Source organism: Lathamus discolor, chromosome 7 (assembly GCF_037157495.1).
Source record: "Lathamus discolor isolate bLatDis1 chromosome 7, bLatDis1.hap1, whole genome shotgun sequence".
NCBI classification, from domain to species: domain Eukaryota; kingdom Metazoa; phylum Chordata; class Aves; order Psittaciformes; family Psittacidae; genus Lathamus; species Lathamus discolor.
The window spans coordinates 10,493,167-10,504,496 of record NC_088890.1 but is presented as its reverse complement, the minus strand read 5'-3'; the positions used below and the strand labels follow the sequence as shown (position 1 = coordinate 10,504,496).

General features: G+C 38.1%; 2 long non-coding RNA genes across 4 annotated transcripts in view; one reads left to right on the top strand and one right to left on the bottom strand.

Annotated features, from left to right (window-relative positions):
* Window positions 1–2,969: 2,969 nt before the first annotated feature.
* LOC136018474 (uncharacterized) overlaps window positions 2,970–11,330 on the top strand; it is an 89,102-nt gene continuing 80,741 nt past the window's right edge. Inside the window, exon 1 of one of the 2 annotated variants that reach the window (XR_010614429.1) lies at window positions 2,970–3,057. This is a non-coding gene — a long non-coding RNA (uncharacterized LOC136018474). The remainder of the gene's footprint in view (window positions 3,058–11,330) is intronic. The other variant, XR_010614430.1, reaches the window with a different exon arrangement.
* LOC136018475 (uncharacterized) lies at window positions 7,572–10,193 on the bottom strand. 2 transcript variants are annotated; one of them, XR_010614432.1, is made up of 4 exons: window positions 10,110–10,193; window positions 9,140–9,241; window positions 8,699–8,797; window positions 7,572–8,108 (listed from the first exon to the last, which is right to left on the bottom strand). It is a non-coding gene; the product is annotated as an uncharacterized LOC136018475 (long non-coding RNA). The 2 variants fall into 2 exon arrangements; XR_010614431.1 differs by lacking the exon at window positions 10,110–10,193 and adding an exon at window positions 9,612–9,699.

Below are 11,330 nucleotides of genomic sequence, written 5' to 3'. Positions count from 1 at the left end.
ATTCTGCTTCTTCCATAGTTAAATTTTGCAGAACTGGTAATGCTTTGCTTTAGCACATGTCATTCTCTCTTCAATTCATAGTGCTTCCATCCCAAATGTTTAAAATCTGAAAGTGGACAAGAGCATGGGGTGGTTTGCACTTGGGCATCAGCCGGGGATGCTGCAGGTTGTCCATGCGGCTGCAGTGATGGCAGGGAGCGTGTGCCAGCCAAGCTGCTCAGCACTGATTACTGATGAGGCCTGAGCTCCTCGTTATGGAGAACAGCCCCAGTTAAGGATTGCAGCCTGGCCATTTGAGTTAAAACTAAATTAAAAAAAAATCAATTCCTTTGAAGGTTCTAACTAGCAAATGGGAAGGATAAGTTTTGCTTGTCTTTAATTGTTATTACAGGGTTGCATTAAGACAAGTCAAACTGCTTGTTAATGGAGGAAATTGTAGTCTTCAGTCAGCAGCTCTCACACTCTCAGATGTTTAAAATGCTAATTGTGACTGTTACATGGCTTTAATTTACCAAATGTAGGAGATTTCTTTGAAAGAGACTTTTAATGTATTTCAGGAATCAAGAAAACTCAGATTAATAAGAAAAATATCCTATTGCTCTGCCTTTGTAGTACATGGTGAAACGCAATTTTAAAGACACAAGAAAACAAGACACTTTCTCCCTATCTTATAAATTTTTCAAAGAAGGATTTCGGTGGTGTGAGCCCATTATATCCTGTCATTGCTCTGAGCCCCTACTCTTGTGATGCTCTTTTTTAACTTGAAGACTTCATGTCTCTTCAGAATTCATGGTAAAATGATTGCAATATATAGCTAACCCATAATCAGGTACCCAATTTTGTACAGATTCACCTTGCAAAATAAAAAATACCAGTCATTATTCCACTCTCCTCAAATGTCACTGGAGATGAATTTGCTACTGTAAGCTCTAAAGCATGTTATTGGGATAAAATTACTATCTTTCCATTTACTTCATTATGCAATATATATACATAGTATATTATGAAGCATATTATTTAAAAAATGTGAGCTGCATTGCTTGCCTAACCAAATAATGTTATTATCAGCAAGCAGGAAATAATGATTTCAAGATAATGGAAAGACTAAGTCAGATGATTAACACAAGCTTCCTATCCCAGGGAAGAGTGTGTGCATGTTTACATTATTATGGTTAACAGCTCTGGATTACTCTGAATGGGACCGAATTGCATTGCGTTGCATACAAAATATATCCCTTTCTTTCTTAGTTCTCAGCTCTATAACTGGCTTGTGACAAACAGTGATTGGTGACAAAGAAAGCCTCTACCATGAACTACAAGAGTACTGAAGTCTCACCTGGGGTTTCAGTTATCTTGGGTGGGTGCTGAGGGTATGCAGAAAGTAAAATTGACTTTATTGCAGGAGACCTGGACCATGCCGGCCAGGCAGAGCTCACTGCAGTGGAACTTGGCTGGTGTGAGCAGTCGTGGCTTTGCTAGCGAAGGATGAGGCTCTGCTCATCCCACTGTGCTGGCAACATTTAAAAGACAGGAGGTTTGTTATCATTATTTGCACATTTAGCTGAAATAAGCTTTCTAGGAGATGTAATATCTAAATAGTGCACTATTTAAAATATAAAGCTATCTATGAATTAGTCTGTGAGAACTTAGGAGGAGAACTCCTGGGGATAATGTCATTGTGTTTTCTAATTTCCTTTGAAATAAATCTTATTTACATCAAATTAAAGAAGAAAAGATTTAAAGCTTAATCTTTGTGGTAATATTGAGAGTCATTAGTTATAAAAATTATTTTGAAAAACAGATATTTCCCCCCTCCTGTTGACAAGAGGTTTCCATCAAAGAAGCACAGGCATAGCTCACTGTGAAACTTGAGGTCCTGTCGCTGCCTCTTGAGGCTATTGAGAGCACATGCTATAATAAACTCCCTGTTTAAAAATAAACAAAGTCTGAGCCTGAACAAGGAGCTGGGGCAATGCAAAAAGACGGCAGAAATACCCGCTCTACTTTATAGTCAATTCCTATTTAAATGCTCATTTATTATAAACAGCAGAAATTGGTTTAAGATGTTAATTTTAACCAGAGCTCTTGCCTATGGGTGACTGATTTATTTTTAATAAAAATCATTCTCTTGCACTTTCCTACATTTGCCCTCTGTGTCCCTGCTTTCCCTACTGCAATTATTCAGATTACTGATTCTGCACATCAGGTGTGTTAATATGGGGGAGGAGAGGGGATGAACAGTTCAATTAATTAAGACAGGTTGTAGCAGATCATCATCATTTTTCAAGGTGTCAATTGAGGAGATCTCTGGGAGTGATGCAGATTAGCCAGGACCACCTGGGAATTCAGTCTCATTTTGCATCACAGCATTTCAGAATGCTTGGAAATAATACTTGTCAGAGTTTAATGTTAAACCCATAGTAGCTATAAAGCATATTTGCAGGAGTGTCCTAAGCTACTGTCAGTTTCCATCCCTGTAACACAGAAATAACCCAGTGAACCTGAGAAATTTTCTAATGTTGTGCAGAGAGGGGTTTTGTTGGTGGGCTTTGATAAAGTCAAAGCAAATTAGAAATTTTAACAGTAATTAAAACCTGGAATGGTGCTGTTGAAGCCATAAAGCCGGGGAAGCCAGTGAAGCAAATGGGTCATAGGAAGAACAGAATGAGAAACATGAATTCTGTGGTTTTTCCTTACATGTCCAGCTAAGAAAACTATCTCAATATATACTAGCTTTATTGAATATGAAGCTATAGATATTTTGTCTCTGTAAAATGATGCTTACTGGTTTTACTGCTTTATCACTAATTATTCTTCAGTTCTTTGTCTGTTTGGGTAGCAAATCAGAATGCTGTGGGTCTGGAGAGGTGGGGCTGGGATTTTGCTCACCTGGGAGTAGGGTGTGGGGTGCACATGTGATGCTTGGCTGGTGCTTGTGATTTCTGTGCAGTGAAAAAGGTTCTCAATAACATCCTGTGGTCAGGAAAAGACTTTTCTGGGGTACTGGAGGCTGTTAGAAGCCACTGGAAGCAAGAGTAGAATGAAGATCTGAAAAAGGTACATTTATTTCACTGCTTTTAAGATATTTTCCACCAGTACGTCTGCGTTTTTGTCTTTAGAGAGTTGTGGTGTTTTGGTTTTCTGTCCTAATATAAGAGGTAGGAAGTTCCTTGATGTCTTTATAGAAAGGTTTAGCTGTATGTTCCAGCTGGCTCTGAATCCCTTCGCAGTCACCTGTTTTTTTAACTAACCCTGTCTAGAAAGATTGGCTCCTGTAACCTGAGGAATACAGAACCCACAGCTGAGGGGCTGATATAGCAGGAATAAAAGCCAATTGCAAAACTGCAACCCACTGGGTATGACCGTTAACTGTCTTTGTGCCTTTATCTCCTTTGCCTTCTGACCTTGGTCAGTGAGCTGCAAAATTCTCCTCCTGGTTTATCCAGCTTGGTAGCCCCCTGTACCACTGCTGAACTCCTCACGCTTGCTTCCAGACTTGATATCTTCAGCCAGAAAAGCTGCGGGTGCTTCTGAATGATCACATAGTGGTTCCCAGTGTGACAGAAGTGTACAGGGATTGGAACATGGCCTGTTTGCTTTGAGAAAACAGCCCTTTTTTGGTGTTTATGTGTCTGGCTCAGACTGTTATATTTGATATGATTAAAGGAAACAGTTGTTGAGAACCTTTATCTGTCAGACCTGAGATGGCTCCTGGGACAATATATTTTCTCTAAAGGAACAATATAGACAATATTTACTGGTTTGACAAGAAGAAACTCTGGTGTTGTGCTTGGTGCATAACTCTAGAATTATTTTTATTTTCCCCTTTGGTATATGGCTATGGTATAAATATTTTCTAGTCCTTTTTTGTGAATCAGGAAGTACCTTGTTGTTTGGGGTTTTATTTTTTTTTTTTATTTTTTTATTTTTAGTTCATATTTCATGTGCAGTAATGAAAAATTTGGTGAAGTAATGACACTCTAGAACTGAATGCTTTTGCCACTGATGAGTAACTAACTCATCGGTGAGTACGGTAATTAACTTTCAGATCAATGTAGGGTTTTTGCCTCTCTTCAGGCACAGAAGATTTCTGCTGTAGTTAGTGGAGGCACTAAATTATATCAATTTGTTGGCAGATGACTAGTCTTGAGTTTCTCTTTCTTGCAGTTTGGCTTTAGTAAAGTCCAGAAGGGACAATAAATTCTGCAGCACAAAGGTTTGCCTCCATACTGGGCATGTTCTCATTCCCACTTAGAGGTGCTCAACATTAAATCCTGAGGTACCTCCCTCAGAAAGTTTGTTTCCAGTCCCACTTAATCAACATCCTTAAGGGATTAACTGCTACTTGCAGGCAAGTGCTGGGGTGTGGGACCTGGAAGTAAGCCTGGTGCATCCAGCACTGTGGGGCTCTTTGGATGTATTGGATTGAACACGAGAAATTGTATTCCACAGTACCTCAAAATTCTTGTTGAAATACAAATAAATCAGCTGAGTTAAAAGCAAAACTGCTTTTCAGCAGGTGTTTTGTAATGTAACTTCTAACATTCAACACTTCAAATACCTGAAAACTAGAAACTGCTGTTGGGTAGCGTGCAGAAGCTGGTGTCTCCAGCATTGCCACTGTTTAATACCAAGTTATGTTCCTCTTTGGATGATGTTTATCTGATGCTTGATAGCAAGGTGTTCTTGCCTTTTTAAGGGCTGTGTTTTTTCTCAGGTATTATGTGTTTTATCAAAGCCTACTTAATTAGTGAGCAATTTACTGATTTTGGCATTTCTGCTGTCTGGGTTATGATGTTGTCTGTGTGTATGTATCTGCATCCATGAGCAAACAAGTAATTCAAAGGGACAGCTGAAGAGCCAGCAGTTCTGGTGATGTAGCATCCAGTTTGTAGATATTCTGCATATGAAGACAGCAAAAAATGAAGCAACCATCACTGACCAAGGGGCTCTGCAGGCTCTCTTGGGTAATCAAGTGGCTTCTGCATGCATCAGCATCACCCCTTCTTTCATAAAGTGATAGAACCTAAACATATAAGGGGTTCAATTGCTTCCTTCTCTGGAGAGCTGGAAGGTTATTCCAGAGCTTATTTTTCCTAGTTGTTAGAAACCATTTTTTCGTCTTTGGTGTTCAGCCAGCTTACTTGTTCTCTTTTCTGACTTTGTCTTTATAGCATAACCATTATTCCTCTTTTCCTTGTTTATTTACTGGCACAAAGTCTAGCTAATTTTCTAGGCTAAATAAGCAATTTTTTTTAATCTCATCCTCTGTTCTCACTTCTCGGTCATCCATGCACTTTTTTGCAATATTTGTATGCATTGTTATTCAGCTTTCTTATGCAAGGATGTACAAAATTATACATGAAATTGAAAATTGAGTTCTTTTGTGTTTCTGCTTATTAGAAAAAGGATGGGTAATAGGATTTCACTTTTCTAATCGCAAATTTCTATTCTACCTAAAGCATACAGGGTTTCTTCTTTTACCTCTACTGATAATTTCTGGATGTTTAACAGAAATTATTGTTGTTGCTTCCAAAGATCATCATCTTTCACTTAAGTATAGCCATGTTTTTATGTCTCCATACACAGTGGTAAAATTGAGTTATGCTGTGAGCTGGTATCACATAGTTCCTTTCAGTGATATCTGATACTCTCCAGTGAATGAACCGTCCTAACTTCTATTAGCCAATTTAATTAGCATATTCAGATTGGTACCAAATAAAAATCAATAAGCAGTTAAAACCAATCTGTTATAGTGCTGATACTTTAAGAATCCATTAACAACTTTTGTGCAGCTTGAGGGCTTCCTTAACCTTTTCATTACCCCCACCTTACGTACCTAAAGCTCTTTTTCTAATCCCTGTTTCTTCCTCTTGAATTCACAGCTTCCATATTGAATATTCTACTGAAATCCAGATAAAATAATTAGCATTAATCATCAATACAACATTGGAAAGGTTAGATGCAGGAATTTGTACTTTTGTTTAATACCGTACATTAAACATATCTGTTGTTGTTCTTCAGGGAGCTGCTTGCTTCAGTCTTGCTTAAAATAAGGATCCCAGACAGTCGGGTACATGCACAAATGTAACCAAGGCAAGTTAAAATTCTCAGAAACATAAGTTTGAATTGCATTATTTTGGCTTGGAGAATAATAGTCTAATTGGCTTTGAGGGAAATATAACTTCTGCTGATTCCTGCTACTAGTCTGTTTATGGGGTTTGTACTGTGGGGGGGAAAACGTGTGTATTTACTATGGTCCTCTTCAGTAATATATAAGTGCATATATATATGCATATATATATATTAAAAAATACAACAAAGTCTGCAACAGCGCAGTTTCTTATAGGATAGGGTCTGGTCAATAGTCTACTGTGAGACTGATGATGAGTCGTTATTATTTATAATATAGTTACAAGAAATAGTAATTGTTTTTTAATTTCCTAATTCATCAGAAGACAGATATGCTGGACTTGAACAGACTCTTGCAAACAAGTAAAAAGGGATATTTCACAAACTAGTGACAGCCTTTGAGCAGCTCTTAAATCTGAGCAGCACAGCTTTGCTGCTGGCTTTTTTTGTAGTGCAGACCAATGTCACTGGTGTTCCTCTTGACCTTACATTAGAGCTACTGACTGTGAGGTTCTGTTTCAGGAAATACCATCTAATATTTGTTAAATTGCAGAAAAAAAAAGCCAAACCAAAACCAAAAGAAACCCCTCTCCAAGAACTTTTTGTCCTGTTGGGAAAATCAAGCTGTTGATGACAACTATGGAAAACAGTCCTGGAGCTTAAGTCAGGTCTGGCTGAACCCTGGGCTGGAGAAGTGAAGGGAGGGAGAGAGATGAGAGAGCAGTGGATGGCACAGGAGCGAACAGAAGTCTGCATAGGAGGTAATTAAAAAACACTTTTCATGAATAGTGCTAGTTTACTCATTGTCTAGAAACAAGAATGTCAAAGCTGCTTGGGACACTGGAAAAGCTCCTACGTTCTGTAGACATCTTGCCTTCCTCTCTTTATTTGTAAACTCTCTACCCAATGCCATAACCTCACTCCTCAGAGAAGCAGAAATCTGTGAACCTCACATTTGCAAAGATGAATGATTGTGGCTTTGTTACATCAAACCTGGAAATTATTTTACTTGGATTGTGTTCCTGAATGACATAAACTGTTGTGGGTATGAAGAAGTGTTTTGGCCTGTGAATCTGGCTGACCAGCTCTGCTCTGCCTCATCTGCAAGAAGCAATTGTCCATGTATTTATTTACTGACACTCTGCAGGGTAATTTTTCTCCTTTAATAGAGTATTGTCTAATTGCAGTTAATTGTGGTTCTTAATCTTGCTAATTACTGTAAATCATGCTCTGCCAGGCATCCTTTCTTTCAATGGCAATAAGGCACTGTTTTTCTCCTTGGAAGGTGCATGTAGTTTAATATAATAAAAGTGTCTCAATAATGAAGATTTGTTGGCAAAGGCTATAAAGGAGCGTGCAGCTGCATGTGAAAGCAGCATACTGGCTTAAAAAAAGGGAACTGAAAAGTCAGAGCCTGTAAAACACTTGATTGATGTGAATGACAGTCAGTATAACTTTAATGCTTTGTCTAAACTAAGGTGGTTCAACGTAAGACCTTTAATTAAAGCCATTAGATGCTCGTAATGTTGCTGGCATACTGTTTGACAGGTGGAATGTTACCTCCAAGCAATTAGCTTTTCAAACACAGTGTACTGGCATCTTTCTAGTCCTCCTGTGGGAGTTTAATCTTTTAAGACTCTTCATACTGAATGTTTTTGATTTCATGGTTAATCATTTGGTCAGATCACCATATTCTATTCATGTGTATAAATCTGGTCAAATTACGTTCAAAATTCCATATTAAATGTAGGTCTGTGGAAGGGTCTGTAGGTTAATTAGTTTTGATCCACTGCAGATTTCTTACAGGATTTAGAATCTGAGCACTATATGCATGGATATTTTTGTACATGCGTATAAGTGTTGGTTGGAGAACTGGCTTTGAGCTTTCAGATAATTCCCTTGAAGTAGAAAACGTTTGCGTTCAGAAGAAATACTTAACTAGCACACTCTGCAGAATGCAGATTCATAGTTTAGCCCTAGGAAGAAGAAAAGAAAAAAGTTGAAAAGTCACCAAAAATAGACTCTTTGAGACAGTGATCATAAAAATTAACATGTAATGGGACTTGTAAGATTATTAAAATTTAATTTTGATGATTAAAAAATGTGATAAAATGCTGGAGTTGTAATTCATATTACTAATATTCAGATTATCAGAGGAGAAATCTCAGGTCAGGCATCACCAGCTCCTGGTGACGTGGTTTTATTCTGCTTTTTCCCTGTGTTCTCTTCCTAGAGTCTATAAATAGCTGCTAACGACAACCTGCTCCTCTTCTACTTGTTAAATAACAACTGCATGTTGAAGCCAACCAAGTAATCAGGAAAAACTATATTAGGCTCTCCATCTGATGTGTCATTTTAGAAGGAAATTTTTAATAATGAATTAACATCTAATTTTCAGTCTTCTGCAATGCTATTTGCATATATAGCTGTGTTATTAATTACTTAGCAGAGCTGTAAGAGATACATACTGGCACAGTTCACAGGTTGCTTTCTAAGTGTGCAACATTGCCTAAAAGTTCACAATGGTATTGCTATAAGACAGTGTTATTCTTAGCAGCGTAGTTACCATGCTTGGAGGCATCCAGCATGCAAGCCCTCTAGCACTGTCTGTGTCCGGCAGCATCCGTGGTTATCGGCTGGCATCTGGGGCTTTCCCTGTGGGACGCTGCAGAGTCAAACAGTGATAGAAAGTCCAGGTTAATTCAAGTCATTGGGCAGGAGAATTTTGCTCTCCCTATAGTGAAAAGGAGAAATGGAGTGACTGTTTTGAACCTATTTTGAGCCTTGTTTGTGGATCAGTCCTGGAAACCGTATGAGAACCCCCTTGTTTATCTATCTTGAGGAGACCCAGAAGATGCCTAACCAGATTTTAAAGCCACTGCAGGATCACTAAGGCAGCATGCAGATTTTTATGTAGAAGCTCCTACCTGGAGAATTTCAAACTCTCCCTAAGGCTGTATGGCATGATTGACCTCATTGTATTGAATATTTCAGGCGTCTAATGTACCTTTGCAGAGCCTCCGTGGTGCAGCTCAGCTCAGAGCAGTCTGCATGTTGACACGTGGGGACATGGGTCTGGCATCCTCAGTGGCATCATTCTTGACAGTATCTATAAAAGTGATAGAAAAAATTCTACGGAAAGCATAAAGTTCACATATAATATTCCTTCTTGAAGGCAGTCCATACATCTTCCTGTCTGACTCTCAAGGAATCTTATGCAAGTTTCTAGAGTAATCAACAAACTTATTCCCTCATGAGGTGATTTAATCATGTGAGCAGGAGGATACTTTGAGCTTGACTTAGCTGTGATCAATCTAAGAGATATTTCTGAAACTTGCATTAAAATTTAGTAATCTGGCAAAAATCACAATTGCCCTCTGCATAGCTGAGAAATAAAAACAGGTTAAGTTTTATTTTAAGAGCTACTGTTTTCCTTCCTGTATTACAGTGACTTCCATTTGTTCAGAAAAGATCCAAACCTTGGCTCCCCAGTGAGTGAATTTATTTAGCTTTTTTCTTCCTTTTGTACTTGCTTGTTCCTGCATGCCCCTGTTTGTGCACCCAAATATGTTCTTTGTCCTGGTTTGCTTTGAGCAAGTGTTCTTGTTCACTGCATAAATAACCAGAGACCTGGAAACTGAACTTTGATTCCTGTTTTGGAGATCTGATTGCCCTGCCTAGGGGAGGTGGTAAAGACTGACAGGGGCACTGACATTTTGGTTAATTTTTCTTCAGGATCTTTGATCATTATGAGCTCAACATGTGTTAAATAGGATTTTTTGCCTCATGAAGAGGTTGGGAAAGGGAGATGTTGACATGTGAAAATTGCTGGTTGGCAGCTGTGACAGTCCTTTCCCTTCGACATTAACATATTCAGACTGTTGAGGAAGACGATTTGGGGAACTCCAAATTCTCTATTATTTGAAAGATGGGATAAAAATGCTGACTCTTCAAAAGTAACAGTTTTCAAAACACACCTGCAAGAAGAAGGGAGTGCAGACTCAAACCATAACTTCAAGGAGAAAAGACGCCACATGAATGTATGCTCCTTTGGCAGGTGGTCTTAGACTTCAGTTAGTGCACTCCAGTAATTAATTGGAGAAAGAAAGGGAAAAAAAGATCAGATGTGATGATTGTGTAGTTCATTAATTCTGAAACCTGGGTTTTAATCAAGACATGAAAATCAAATAACAAACTATTGTGCAGTACTTCTATGCACATGTTCTAAGCAACCATTACAGGTATATCATAAATAAGATGAAGGGATGACAGATTTTTGTTTGCATCTTTTTATAGGACTTATACATGCCCAAGAGAAAGTGCAACTTTAGATATTGATTTCCTAATTTTCACAAATGCTCTCTATTTACTTTCCTGATTTTAATTGTCACTTTAATAAATGCTATTTCATATTGGTTAAAACTGAATCTGCTAAGATTATTCAGATCATATTAATTTTATGATATGAATCATATCCTTTGTTGTGATATGATGACCTGAAGCTTCAGGTTTGTAGTCATTGTCATCTTACTGTGAGATGTCAGTACTTTCGACATGAAGGAATGGGTTGGAAATGAGTTAAGTAACTCTTGAAGATAATTTGCTTGTCTGTACCAGATATAGATTTCATGTCTGCATCAGCCTATTTAGTTTGCTGTCAGTGGTTGTTATTTCTCTATTACCTCCTCAGAGAAATTCTCCATTAACAAGCAAATTAAGACTTCTGCCTTCATACTGTTAAGAGTCTTTGACTTACTCTATGTGCACTGCCTTCTGAATATGTTTAGCCAAGTCTGCTTAGCTGGATGTGGTTTCTCCTTGGTACCTGTTAAAAAAAAAAAAATCAAATCAGCATACTTTAAGATTTTAAATTTAGTAGCTATTTAAGAAGTTAACAAGCTCATTCTCTCCTTCAACATCCACTTTTATACAGTGTGTAGATACATATGGTCTCTATTTTGGCATGCCTGAACAGAAAAATCTTATGTTTGCTTGTCACATGTACAGTAACTTAGTGAATAAGGGAAATACGTTGAGATCTGTAGAAGAAATATGAGGAAATGTCTGCTTAGTCTGATTCGGTAAGGGAAAGGAGGAAAGGGCTAGAAAAATAAGGGCAAATCTACAAAGGCAGGTTGAACAGTTTCTTCTTCCAGATTTAATTTGCCAGTAATAGCTGCTCCTACATTCACCCCCTC